Raw genomic sequence first — 14,111 nt, 5'->3', positions numbered from 1 at the left:
AACTGCTCAGCTCATATTTTTACTGACCGCATTTCAGTGAGTCTGCATACAATGCAGCAAGGTCTTTAAACGTAAAATGTCTCTAGCTTCTCATTGAACAGCCTTCGAAATGCATCAAAATCTTCGAAGTCCACGCCGAAGGAAACAAATGTTTGTATTTCGAGTCTCTTAAAACGGGGCTATTAAAACAGTCAGACACTGCTCTCGAAAAGTAACAACTGCAGCTAAGAATCGTAAAGGTGTTCCTTTGAAGCGCTCGCCACGTAGCCTTCGAGTTCTGAAGAACAATAGCGGCACTCGGAATGAGTGCGCTGAGACTCCCTCAAATTCACCGGGCAACGGAAGCCCAACGTACACAAGCATTTGTGCAATCAGTGCAGAGCGTGTGAGGTGACTTCTGTACTTCGATAGACCGTAGAATATCGGGCCGTTCTGACGACCGCAGCTATGCACGCGACGCTTATATACCTAGTCACGCTAACCGTCATTGCTCAGGTACTTCCACAAGCCTCGAGTCTCCCTTTGCGGTAAGTCTGACGTGTTCGATTTCCGCATGTTGAGCGACGCCTCAATTGAACCTGATCTAATTGTTTCTTGACCGGGCAAGCAAGCTTGTGCAGCAGCTGCGGACATTGCTTCGCTACCGTAGAATTATTGCCTTTATTTTTTATACTGGAATTGAAATGCGGGCAGCCTAAATCAAGTAATGCAATCGCAGGCTGTCTGAACGAAGCTCTCTAGGTACCGATCATAACTGACTCAACTAACAGTATACAGAAGCGGATTGTCCTGTTCCTAGTCTATTGAACGTGCAGCCGACCGCGGTAATGCAATTCGCTGCTGGTTCGACATCGTTGAGTTCGCACAGGAAATATGTTAATGTAACGTATCCATTAGCAATTAACAGCTAGTCAGACCAAGCAGATGGGGACGCGGTAATAAGGAGGGCAGTGCTACTACAATACCACAAAGCGAAGTTATACGTTACAGCCTTAGTGCAGGGATGGATGGATGGAAAAACTATTGAGGTCCATCGGAACTTGTACTAGCACGTAGCGAGCCGCTCCCCCGTCGGGACAGAAAGATCTAGCCTCTCCGCCACGCCCCGGGCCCGTTCCACAGCCCGTAGTTGGACTTCAAAATCGGGACTGTGTAGGGCAGCCTCCCACTTGGACGACGTAACGTCTTCGTCACCCCGTAATGCGGGGCACCGCCAGAGAATATGATCGAAGTTCGCAAAATATAAGCAAAGAGTGGAAGTGTTGAACGTTTGAATTTCGGGATAGGTCCGGTGTAAGATGGCGGGGCTTACATGCCCCGACTTACAAGAGACAGAGTCAGTGCCTGATGTCTGTTCAATTTACAGTGCGGTGGCGGATACTTCCGCCTCCCCACATAAATGTACTTTGTGAGTTCGTTGTACGAGGCACGGGGATCCCTACTGTCCGGACCCTCAGCGCCGTGCCGCCCGATCGCTACGCGGTCGACGACTCCTCGCGCAGCTCTGTGGGCCGACTCGTTGAGGTTGCGATCCTTGATCGGTACCATGTGAGTGGGGAACCAGACGATCGTGTGTTGCTTGATTTCCTTATTCCGTAGTATCCGCAAGACTGGTTTCCGGACGGTGCCCTTGGAATGCTGGGAACACTGATCTCGAGTCACCGTATGTCGTCGTTCTCCCTTCGTCCAGCAGTTCCAATGCTATTGCGGCCTGTTCCGCAACCTCGGCCGCCGTCGTCCGGATCGTGAAGAGTTTGTGATTTTCCTTTCTTGATCGACGCTGACTGTAGCGAACGCCTGTCCGTCAGGGTACCGGACTGCATCGACAAAACAGCAACTCCGCGCTTTTTACAGGAGGGTTTTAGCCCTAGCCCCTTCGTGTGCCCACGTTGTGCTCGGGGTGGACATTCCGAGGAATGGTGGCAACGCTAATGCGCTGCTTCTGTTCGCGAGGTATGCTGCAGAAACTAATCTCGAGCTCCGTTGAGGCAACTCCAAGCTCTCAGGATGTTCTTTCCCGGCACTTGTGGAAGTCATTCTAGTAAACTGCGCCCTCCCCTGTGGCTCCACTATTTCTTCTAGTGTGTTGTGCGTGTCGAGGTGCAGCAGTCGCTCCGAGCTCGTTTACATGGGAAGCCCGAGGGCTCCCTGGACCGCCTTTATGACGAACGCGTTCAGGTTGTCCGGTTCCGACCTCTGCCAGTTGTGCATGGCCGTGACACGAGTAAAGTGACACTTCACGAAAGCATGAACCAACTGGAGAAGGTTGTAAGTCGTCCTGTAACCTTGTTGTAACCGGTTGGTAACTCCTTTTATCAACCTGATGGCGTTGTCCTCTTTCTTGGTGAACATCAATACCATCTCATTATTGCAGCCATCCGATTCAATCGTCCTACCCAGAGCCCGGAGAGAGTCCACAGGGGGATGAAGCAAGACCTCACGTGTCCTTAAAGTGATGCCGATGTCCTCCAGATGCCTCCAACTTTTCGGTTTGGGAGCCGTGTGCTTGGGCTTGTAAATAGCAGAGGCGATATCCGCGGCGAGCATCGGAGACCGGTAGGTCTCCGTTAGTCTTCCGTGACTTCGATGGCTTCTTGAAGTGCAGCTTCTAAGCGTCCATCGCTGTCATCGCTGCACCAAATGGTGACGTCGTCTGCATATATCATGTAGTTAATGACATGAATCTCGGAGAGTTTCTTCGATAGACTGATCATGGCGAGGTTAAAGAGGGCCGAGATTATGACTGACTCCTCTGGAGTGCCTCTAAAACCGAACCTAACCCAGTCTGACGTGAGGTCCTGCCACTTGGAGGATGCATGGCAATAAAACAAATGGCTGGTGACATTTAGGCTCGCACACTGAATCTTTCTATAAGAACTGCTGCAGATATCGAAATTTATCTATGTAAGTATACGTTGTATTTTGTATAGGCTACAGAAGAAACGGTCCAGCGAACAATAAGTATACATGGCACCCCAGCTTTGATGCACGAAGCGAAAAAGAAAGCTCTACGAAAACCAACCTTGCTTAACATATTACAATAACGTTAAGTGCACGTTGTTTGGCGTCTCCTGAAGAAATCTCCAACAAGTTTTATTCAGTGATGTTCAATTAATAAATAAAAGCGATTGGCTCTTTATTCTTGTGGTAATCGCCGAAATGTCGATCAAGGGATCCTGGGGAATCGTAGGACATGTCGTAAAGAGGCGGTTCTAGCAAGCCACACATCATGTGTCTACTTGTTTGGCAGATAGGGGAAAACACGCGAAATAAAAAAAAATACCACGTGACTGGGAGCTTCCGCACACGCGAAGGCTGCGCCATCAAATAGTGTCAGTGGGAAAGCGAGTGGTTAATCATAAACCCACTGTTCATATTAACGTTTTTCTTATTCTTGATACGCAATAATCTTCGGGAGCCGTTCCTGCATCGCTGAAAGAACTGCTGCGTCATGCTGCTATCGCCGCCATTCGGTCCAGTGGCAGATGAACAGTTTCCTTTCACAATGAGATGATTTTGATGTCGTTGGTATTGTTCAACCAGGTGCGTAGTCAGTTACTATTTTGTTTTTATTTTGAAGCTTGCTCTATTTGGCGGGAAAAAAAGTAAATGCATGTGTGTACGTTGTTGAAAGCAATATCTCCGTTTCTTACGACACTTCACGACATCAAAATGAAGATTTAGACAATTTGAACGGTATTACCGTGTTAGTGAATCGCCTTTATTTATAATTTAGTTATTTAATTTATTAAATAAATAATATAATTAGAAATGTTCCACTTATTTTTGAACCAGTTTATAAACATACGCTTTGCCTTATTCGCGTTGAGCGTTCGATGTTATTTAAAGCTCCATGCGTAGTAGCTGGGATGCCCTGTAGAATAAGTGAGTGCAATTCTTGTACAATGATTTTTTGTACTGTGCGTATCAAATCCTTTTGTATATGATACTGTACGAAATATTCCGTATGTTGTGACCTATATTAGTGATTTACATGGTACTCCATTTGTCGTGATTATTTCTTGTGTATTTTGTGATCTATTGATGACTTGCTGTACTTATGAGAATTACTCATCATGTATGCTTTACTTTTTCTAGCACTTCTTCATAGTTATCCTGAAGAATGTTTCACAGTTATTAGTGTGGAAATCATATTTTTCCAATTCTCTTGCGTTTAACTGTGCTCATCCTTTGTTGCATTTGTTGCTGCCTGTAAAACGGGGCCATGGACCACGTCTAACGTTGTTCGTTTTTTGCGCATGGTCCTAAGCATCACTTGTATATTGAAATAAATTTGATTTGATTTGATTGATTTGAATCCATAAATGTTGCTAGGGGCACTTACCTGTGCATACCCTCGTTTATCACCATTCCGCCCTTCAAAGCCGTCATATTCCGCGTTGGTACTCGTGACCTCACAGCGTAGATGTCTCATACTCCACATGCGCCCACTTTATTTGGAGTTTCGTAAGAACTTGTGAGCCCGGTACACCGCATAAAAATAAAGATACCGTAGATATACCAGTCCTGTGGTCGAAAGAAGTAAACACATTTACAGGCTGCATAGGATGAAAGTAAGCAAATCGGACGCCTCGCAGTTGGTTGGATGCACAGCACTCGACTAAAGCTTTGCTCCATATAATTCCGACATGTTTGTTTCGTCTGCCAAATTTTTGGTATATAGGAACAAGTAGCATTTGTCTCGTGGCTGCATGGCCAACAAATCATTATGTTTTCATTCGCTATATATTATCATTATTTATCGGGTGCCAAAATGGATAAGTTCAGTCATTTTGATTCTGCAAAACAACAAAGCTTCTTCTTCACCTTATATTAACGTCAACGTCAAAATTACGACCATTTGATTCTTGGCAAGACAGGCAATCTTTATCATGGCGGCAGTGCCCAAGTACAACCTGCAATGACGCCCCCTGTTTTGAAGTGTTTTTATAGACATCTTTATGGTTTCTAAGAATTTAGCTCAGTAATAATCCGTTCCCATAATGTCCCCCCGTACAAAGAGCCTACTTTTTAACTTTGTGCTATACAGCCTTAGCGGCGTTGTTTCGTCAAGGAAATACAATAAAGTTTAATTATAGAACAAGTATATGGCGTTGAGTAGAACCAATCCTTTCCTAAAATTTTATTGTGCCTGCGGTGTCGATGATGAACCGGAAACGTAAAACCATTGACGGGGGAATTAAGGTTTCCCCCGTGAATGGTGTTACGTTTTTAACGTTTTAGCCAGCAAAGTTAAGTGCGTTTTTCTTCTATTTACAATAGGCCGGACATATTTAAACCAAGTGGTGAGTGGATGGTCTTTGCTGAAATCTATGTCTCACTTCCTTATATATGTCGTAGCCAATAATTTCACCAAGGAATATCTCAGAAAGGCTTGAAGTACCCTCTACTGTTCCTTTATTTGCGTTTTTTTATTGCAACTTCAGTAGCACAAATGCTTTGTCATCACGTTTCAGTGATGGGGAAGGACCTAACTCTTGCAGAACCGTGAAATAAACATATAACGCCTCTGTGGGCGAACTTGCACATAGGAAAAGTTCAGGATGTAGGAAGCATAAGACTTTGACTCCAAATGCAGATAATAGCTGCCTACGCAAAGTGCGCGGATTCGTATTAACTCACAGTGTTTTTTTAAACTTCGAATAAACTTCTTAAAATATGCATTCATTATATTCGGCACTTTGGTAGCTGCAGGTCACCATTTCGAAGGGACATAAAATATGTGCATGAAAAATCATAGTGTCAAGACAGAAAGTAAAAATGCTTGCTAATTCGCCTTCTGTATTCTCATTCACCTTACTACACATGTCGAAATTCGGATATTGAGGTCAGACGCAAGAGATATGGCACATGTGCTCAATGCCAATCCAAAGAACAGCACCATATTCATATATTCCGTCCTTCGAATGTGCTACCGAATGCATCAGTGTCCCATTGAACTATTTACTGAAATTGCTCATGTAGAAGCAAGGGTCAATCTAAGCTAGAATGCCAATGCTTCGTTTTGCATAGTTTGGGAATGCACGTTCAGAATGTCGGGCTAGTCTCGGGATTGTAATGAAGTAGATGCAGCCTTGCCTCTGAGTACTCGTGATACGACTATATAGCTGAACTAGTGTATCGAAGACCGAACACGACTGCTCCGAGACAAGGCTGCACGAAGAAGCACGCTACGCGATTTGTGAGTTGTGGGGTTAGGGTTCGAGATTCCTCTCAGCTGCCGAAAGTCGTGTGAAGGCCAAACGGACTGATGCCTGAATGATCGACTGAGGAAGCATTCCAACAAGCTAAACATGCTGGATCGTGCGCAGCTTAGCGCACATTGCAATTCCTGCCCGTGTGAGACATACTTTAGTAGCTGTGTCATAGTGGATAGGAGCGGTTATAAAACTGCTCGTGAACCCTTGGAGGCACGCTACATCAAAACGAAATGTACCGCCTGTGTGTGAGCATTACCTCAGTTACGTTGTATGCTACTGATAATGCACTTGTTTGAAGCACAGATATATCGGCAGAGATAATACTTGAATGGCAGGTCATGTCTGTTATGTTGCGCGTGGCAGGAATTGCACCATGACCCCCTCCCCTCCTACTTCGATAAATCAGTTGGTCGTTGTGCTTGTGTGTTTCTTCCTTGCGTGTGTCTCTTCGGCGCCCTAAAAGCATGTTTTCCAAATTGCACGAACTTCCCCAAGAAGAAGGTTGAACATTTTGTTTGGCTACTTGCATATCAGAATTTGTCGTTCTGGTATTTCCGCTGCTACAAGAAATTTAACTAACCAGTTTGGATTTCTGCCACAGGCAATACTACAGTGATGTTCAAACTAAAGAAGGAGCGATGTTCTCTCAACAGGAAAGTTTAGTACAATAAACGTTCCCTCAACCTTACAATTTCTCTTCCTAAAAGATGCGGCCCCACTCTTCACTTCAGAAAGTATATTCTATATCTCAAAAAAGCCGCCGTGCTAACACCTGCATTACAAGACGTATTTCACATTTTTCTGTGGTAAGGAAAAAAAGGAAATCATGAGCCATTCCAGTCTGTGAAGGTGGTTGATCAGCGAAGCTGTTTAGCACACGATACGGCGGTGACACACAATTATCAACAAAGGTACGAACTTATGTATTGTCTTGCTGTGCGGTCATCGTGACCAAAGGTACGCATACTCATTTCTCTTGATCGGTGGTCATTATTTCAATCGCACCTGCAATCACATTCTCTGATATTGTCAAATCAATGCACATACACCTATGGGTGGTTGGTTTGGCCGTATCGTTGTGGCACCGCAAGGGATACGTCTGCAACACGGAATGCCCTTTTCGGTACCGACATATTCACATTGAAATCACTGACACCAGGATTAGTGTCATCGCAGCTAATTCACGCAAAGTGAGTAGCCATGAACCTTAGGGGACTATGAACCATAGCATTTTTTGCTTGCTTAGGGACGTATGAGCCATTGATGGCGACAGTTTTCGATATGCTGTTGTGTATGTTATAGGCGTGATTAGAAAGAATTGAATCACTGTTCGCTTCCCTTTGCTGAGTGCATAAGCATCTGCCGTACTGTGATATGAGCCATTGCATTTTTTGCTTGCTTGCGGGCGTATGAATGCTTACGGGGATCTGAGCTAAGATAATGATAGTTCTCGCTCACGGAACACAAAAATTCACGGAACTGCGGCCATATACCGCATCGCTGTAATATTTCACAAGTTTTTGGACGTGTAATCACGTGCTCTGAAATTTATTTGTACTGGCATTCGGCCATAAAAATTTACAAGGAATTATTATTTTGTCTTCTCCAGTTTTCATTTGGTAGATCTGTACAATAGTACACTATCGCCATCACATTGCGTAGAAACACAAGACAGAATTGTCGCCAAATATGTTCATCACCTTAACTTCTCACGCCGTGTATTTATAGTAAATAACCAAATAAAGAAATGTATTTATGCCATGGACGCCCCAATAACGAGTTATAAGCAGAGCGGAAGCTTTTTGAATGTGTTTAAGTTAGTGGTATGGCTCGAGTGTTGCTATAGCTCTGGATGGAGCACGCTGCTGCCATTGTTTTAATGTCTTAAAATTCATAACTATTAGAGGTTTGAGCTGTTAGTAGCAGAATTCGATAATACACTACTTGCGATTCAATTTATTTATACAATACAGTTCTCCTCTGACGTAGGCTCCATTGAAAGGAGAGTGGAAAGCAAGTAAAAATAAAATGTCCCTCTTTAATTAAGGATACTTCGGAATACTGTCAAAATATTTATGCTTCGTTCACCATCTTTTCTTTGGTGATGCGACTTTAGGTCGATAAAATTGTCAGTACATGGTAACGAGTTGTGACTTTAGTTAGACCGACCAAGTGACAGTCGGCACGTGAGAAAAGCATGTTTGCGGAAAACCCGACAAATGAGTAGTATTAACGTTGTCCTGAATATTTACAGCGCTACATGCACGTTTACGTTAACCTTTGAATGTTTGTGTCAGGTCAATTTATAAAAACGATCAGCTATTTCACAGCCATGTGGTATTTGTGTACAACAAAGTAGTTACCTACGCTAACAAGAATACAAGAAAACTTGATAATACTTATTGAACACTGCCAGTAGCAATGGCACCGAAGTTGTGTGCGTCATTAATTTCCAGAGTTTCAGGAAAAATATACTGCGTCCTAGCTTAGGGGTTAAAAAGATTGATTGCTACAACAACAAAGCGTTACATTAACGAGCCCATTTCAATTCTTTGTTTCTCTGTTGACATAAAATTCTTCAGTAGTCGCATGCAAATTTTTATTTGTTTCTATGAGGCTAATACATTGAAGCGACTGACAATGCAGGAAAAGTTGAGAAACAAAAGACGGCCGCACTCATATGTGAACAGGGCTGTAGTTAGGGTTTGAATTGATAGTGAAAAGTTTCGTTGGTATACTCGACCAACTTTCTTCCCAAGCAAAGATAATCGGTCTTATTATAAAAAGATCCTTCCCTTATGGAGAAGCAGCACAGCGTATAACTTTCGACGCCAGATGCCCTTTTGAGACATGCACAACTTTGTATAAACGCCCCATATGTAATTGGGAAAATTATGTAGGAGGGTCTCAGTTGATGGCCTTTATGAATGCATTTATCGAAAATAACCAAGTGAAAGCCGCGTAAGGACGTCGGACTTCTTTTTAAGCTTTTTGTGTTGAGTAAATAGTGGTATTTCAAGAATGAGACGTTGATACAAAGGCAACGCATTTAAAAAAAAATCTGCGCACTTGTGTGTGTGCAAATCACGAAAGCATAACGCCAGAAAACGCAACCCCGCGCTGTGATTGCAGTGATCAAACGAGGCCGGCAAGCGCGGACCACACGTCAAGTGCCATTCGGTCATCTGGTCTTGACGGAACAGTGGAACTTGTTCTTGTTAGAGTTGGTTAAAAAATTGTGGGAAAGTGACATGACTGCGTTCAATAAAAACACGCTGAAAAACAAACAAACACAACAAGAAGTGCTGGCCATGGTAAACCAAGGCCAGTAGTAAACAGAAATATAGGAGTCCAGCCAACGCAAGCCATGAAATAAAATGGTGCACCATTAGCAGAAAAATAAAGTATGTGCCACCAGACCATTATTAGAAAACTAAATCTACCTAATGAGTAATCACAGCGGCGTCTTCCTAAGCAGATCTTTAAAATTATATGTTCAACGATATATATATATATATATATATATATATATATATATATATATATATATATATATATATATATATATATATATATATATATATATATATATATGTAGGCGACAGTCGCTGCTGAACATCTCACCGATATTTCATCATCTGTTTTCCCGTATGCGCTGGATAAACCTCATTATTCGTATTCATCTTACCAACAGGAGATTTCGTCTTTCTTAAAGCACGGCCATGCATGCTTGTCTTCTTGCCTTTTCCTTCGCGCGTCGAATTATCTTAAAATGACGCTTGTGTGCGTTTAACACAGGGATACAGAGCGCCGACAAATCCAAGCCAAGGTATAGCCATAATAAGAAATCCCTAGCGCCTATGTTTATAAAACTACAAGCCTAATGAGCTCCCATACTGGCAGGGGTGTGCTTTCGCAATTAGCAGACGCATCAATCTTTTTGGAACAGGGGTGCAAAGTTAAACAGGGTACTAAAGCTGCGTAGTACGTAGGTACGCTGAATTAATTAGCTCTAAAGCAGGGCAAATGAAGTTTGTTGTAGCTCTCTTTCACTGTGCATATACCGGAAAGTAGAAACCATCGAAACTGCAGGAACTAATAAAAAAGCCCTGATCTACTGATATTTTACTCCAAATAGAATTATCGCATTTCAAGAAATACAGACATAAATACAGAAGAAATACAGTTTTGAAGAGCATGTTCTGATACGTTTATAGGTCTGAAGGATCTGAAATATGGTCGTTTTGGGCTGGAGTTTATTTTTGAAAAGATATGGTATCGCCTTGAAAACCTCAAAACCATTATTTTTTATTCTGCGGTTCTTTATTCCTGTGGCGGTTCCAGCAAGAACGCGGCGCCCGCATAGGATGCAATGGCTCCGTAACATACGCCCTTATTGACATGATATTGAATTTGGAGAGAATAACTACTGATAGCAGCGCGTTACCAGTAGAATTAGCCTAAAAGTTTTTTGGGGCGGATACTTTGAAGCAGGGCCGTACCGGCACTGTAGAAGGACTGAGTCAAAGTGCGTCTAACTGTTGCTCGAGTAGAACATTGTTAAATATTATTTTAAAATGTGATGGCACATTGAGCTGAACACAATAAAATGTCTCATATAATCATTCGAAGAATTGGACGAAACGATTATAATGTATGGCGTTTTATAAGAGGCTCCACCCCACACGACGTAGAGGGGAGTGTTTACCAGGGATAATTCAGCACTTCAAAAATGCTCAGTTCATTCCAGTGACTATACAGCCGGTCGCTGCCTTAGTAAAGGCAGAGCCGGCTCAATTTAAACTGGGCACTATAAAATTTATTCACTTGACCTCTCCTGACATTAAATTTAGAAGCCTAGCAATAGCACCTTAAGCAATAACATTTATTTGTATTGCTACGTGAGTTCGGAGACCTGCGGCTAATCATGCGAAGTGACGAAGTGCTCGACGTTAAGAAGCTTGCGGTCAAGTTGTACGTTTCTTTTGACATGTAGATCTATTCTCAGTGGCTGAGCGGAGTGCGCTAAGCACATTACTACAGTCAAGCGGGTCGATTTACTTTGGCCGGCGCCTAAGGCTCCGCACACAGATGTAAAAAAATCCTGCCTTGAAGCAGGACAGTCTGCAGCCTTCCGCTATTGCCATGTGATGGTGTCGTGTACTTTTTGATGTGTGCATAGTCATCACAACGCTACATGTCGCAAGGAAGTTGCAAGAGTCCACCTGTTCTACTAGCTCTCGACTGGAAGGCATGCCTCTGCTGGGAGTACACAAAACTAACGTCAATGGTGGGAGATAGCAAGATGAAAGTCACCTTGAGCAGGTTCAACCATCGACATTTTGACTGTGAGCGCTGATATGAGCTCTAAATTGCAATAAATATTACTAAATGAGAAGTACGCGTCTTAGAGAGCATAAATGAAACACCTATAAAGATATGCTCACGCCAAAATATCCAAAGCAGCTGCATAAAAAAGGAGGTTTCACGGTTATTCCTCGAACGTTGTTTCATGACAGAAATTTCTTTTTCTCTTCCTTTTCTGTAGACATGTATATAGATGAGACAAATGACCGTAAGTACGAACTCTGTGACTTGATACAAATTGAAATTATTTGTTAATTATTGGCGCTCTCTGCGGTCGGAGAACGTAAAAAGAAATGCTAGCCCAATGTAAGTATAGATGTATTGAATGCTGGGCGAGTTAGTATTCTATATTGACGACAAAGAGATAAAAAAGGACACGACAAACAAACACGATACGAGCGCAGTTTACTAGCAATTGTAGTTTATCCGCAGGAATAGAATTATGTACCATGGCACAGAACTCGAGCAACAGCTTAAGAATTCGCGGCTCAATAATGAATTCAAAGGTCATGCAGCATCACAGATGACTTCGCGACGCACATATCACCTGATTTGTGAATAAAGAATGCTTCAGAAATCTCCCGCGCAGCTCTACCTTTGTACCTTGACAACACCGTGACAACGCCTCTGCGCTCGCATCGTGTAGCTTTCTCGCAGCGAGGCAGTGTCGCATCCAGTGAAGTTACTCTCGTCCCTCGTTTTATTTTTCGCGCCATTTTTCGTCAATTGTTTGTAGACTGCTTGATTTCAGTCCACAATTATTCATTTGAGTGTTGAAGCGCACCCCGACTTTCTTCAAGGGACACAGTAAACTTTTGTGAAACCGTTTCTTCATATATGTGCCTACAAAATAGAGAGAGAGAGAGGCGAAAAAAGTTCGAGATAGAGCTGGGGGCTAAAGAGATTACTCATTGGTTCCAAAGGTAGTGCCCTCGCAACCCCTCATCGCTGGCAGCGTTCGGGTCGCTGACAAGCTCACTAAGACGAGTGTCATTCATTGGTTCGGGAAGGGCGCGAGGCAAGAAAAGGAATGGCGGTAGACGAACACGCACGCAATATTGTGGTGTGCTTATACAACAAATCTCTGTTACAGTTATATATATATATATATATATATATATATATATATATATATATATATATATATATATATATATATATATATATATATATATATATTTGTACAGGGTATATATATATATATATATATATATATATATATATATATATATATATATATATATATATACAGGGTAATACACGCACGTAGGTAAGCTAGCGGGACTTTACTGACGCTTCGGCCAGAGTCCGGCCTTCATCAGTATGCAGAGCTACCCTGAATGATTCATTCATTTTGAAAAGGCTGCATTTCAAATGTATTACACGTACAAACATGAAATATACACGAAAAAACCACAAACTCTCCAAGTTTATACATATTCTGGAAATGTTCCATATGTGCTCCTTTGGTGACGTGACACACGTCCAGACGATAATCGAGCTCATTACATACATGTTGTAGCATAGGCCTGTAAACTGTCTGCACTGCAGCACTGATGCGTTCTTTCAGCTCGACTAAGGATGGCAGTAGTGGGGGTACCTTAAGGACCTAGTTTACATACCCGCACTACGGCAATCCTTAGTCCAAGAATCCAAAGGTCCAACAATCTTTGCTTCACTGGCCAGTAGTCCTTTCTGGACGAGCACAATGACGAGCAACTCTTTGACCCCATTAGCGACAAGTGAGTCTGCATGAATATTATCGTCGCCGGAAGAGGGCCGTGGCCCAGGGCAGTTTCGCGAAGCATAAGGAACGAAACAATGGTGACTGTTACTGCCAAAAACTGGTGGCAGGTGCCACCAGGCTGTTACTGCCAAAAACAAGGTGGCGAATGAGTTGTTGGTCGCGAAATAAGGCCTAGAGGGCGAATGCCCTCGACTTCGCGGGTGGTGCAACGAATGTTAAAAGGCACAGAAATCGAGGAGGGGGAAGGGGTTTGTGGGGCACCTAAACGTTGGCACAACCCATAGCTGTCAGCGTACTTTCCCTCGCTGTCACGCATGTTTCGCGAGTAGGAACACTCGTATACTTACATCATCGTTCTGGGTAAAGCCATACTGGTTTTCGTGCGCTGCGTCTTTGAAGGAATCAAGTAGCCAGACGGCGGCGCCGATTGGTAGCATTCAGTGCCCTTGATGCAAACTCGCGCACGGTAGAAACTCGCGCAAGGCCCGCACCTGTGGTAGTGCGGTCGCAGGAAACCGTGGTGTCTGTGAATGTGCGCTGAAGCTGAAATGAAAGCAACCAAAATAATAAATCACAATGTTTCTGATTTCTTGTAATCTCAGTAATTGAAATGATGAAAAAAGGAATGCCAAACGCATAGCATGCATTGTTAATAGGAAAATAAATGTATTGTCATTTTTCAGTCGCATTGCCACGAGATGACCCTGGAAAGGAAGCTGGTAAGATAGAACAATGTCATTATTGATTCGCATTCTTAATACCGCTAATGCAACTAG

General features: G+C 43.0%; 1 long non-coding RNA gene across 1 annotated transcript in view; it reads left to right on the top strand.

Moving 5' to 3' along the window:
• Positions 1–287: 287 nt before the first annotated feature.
• LOC135920832 (uncharacterized) overlaps positions 288–14,111 on the top strand; it is a 38,147-nt gene continuing 24,323 nt past the window's right edge. Inside the window, exons 1-4 of the long non-coding RNA XR_010570337.1 lie at positions 288–527; positions 5,284–5,306; positions 11,770–11,796; positions 14,019–14,054. This is a non-coding gene — a long non-coding RNA (uncharacterized lncRNA). The remainder of the gene's footprint in view (positions 528–5,283; positions 5,307–11,769; positions 11,797–14,018; positions 14,055–14,111) is intronic.

Source organism: Dermacentor albipictus, chromosome 8 (assembly GCF_038994185.2).
Source record: "Dermacentor albipictus isolate Rhodes 1998 colony chromosome 8, USDA_Dalb.pri_finalv2, whole genome shotgun sequence".
Taxonomy (NCBI): Eukaryota; Metazoa; Arthropoda; class Arachnida; order Ixodida; family Ixodidae; genus Dermacentor; species Dermacentor albipictus.
This window is presented reverse-complemented; position numbering and strand designations above follow the sequence as displayed.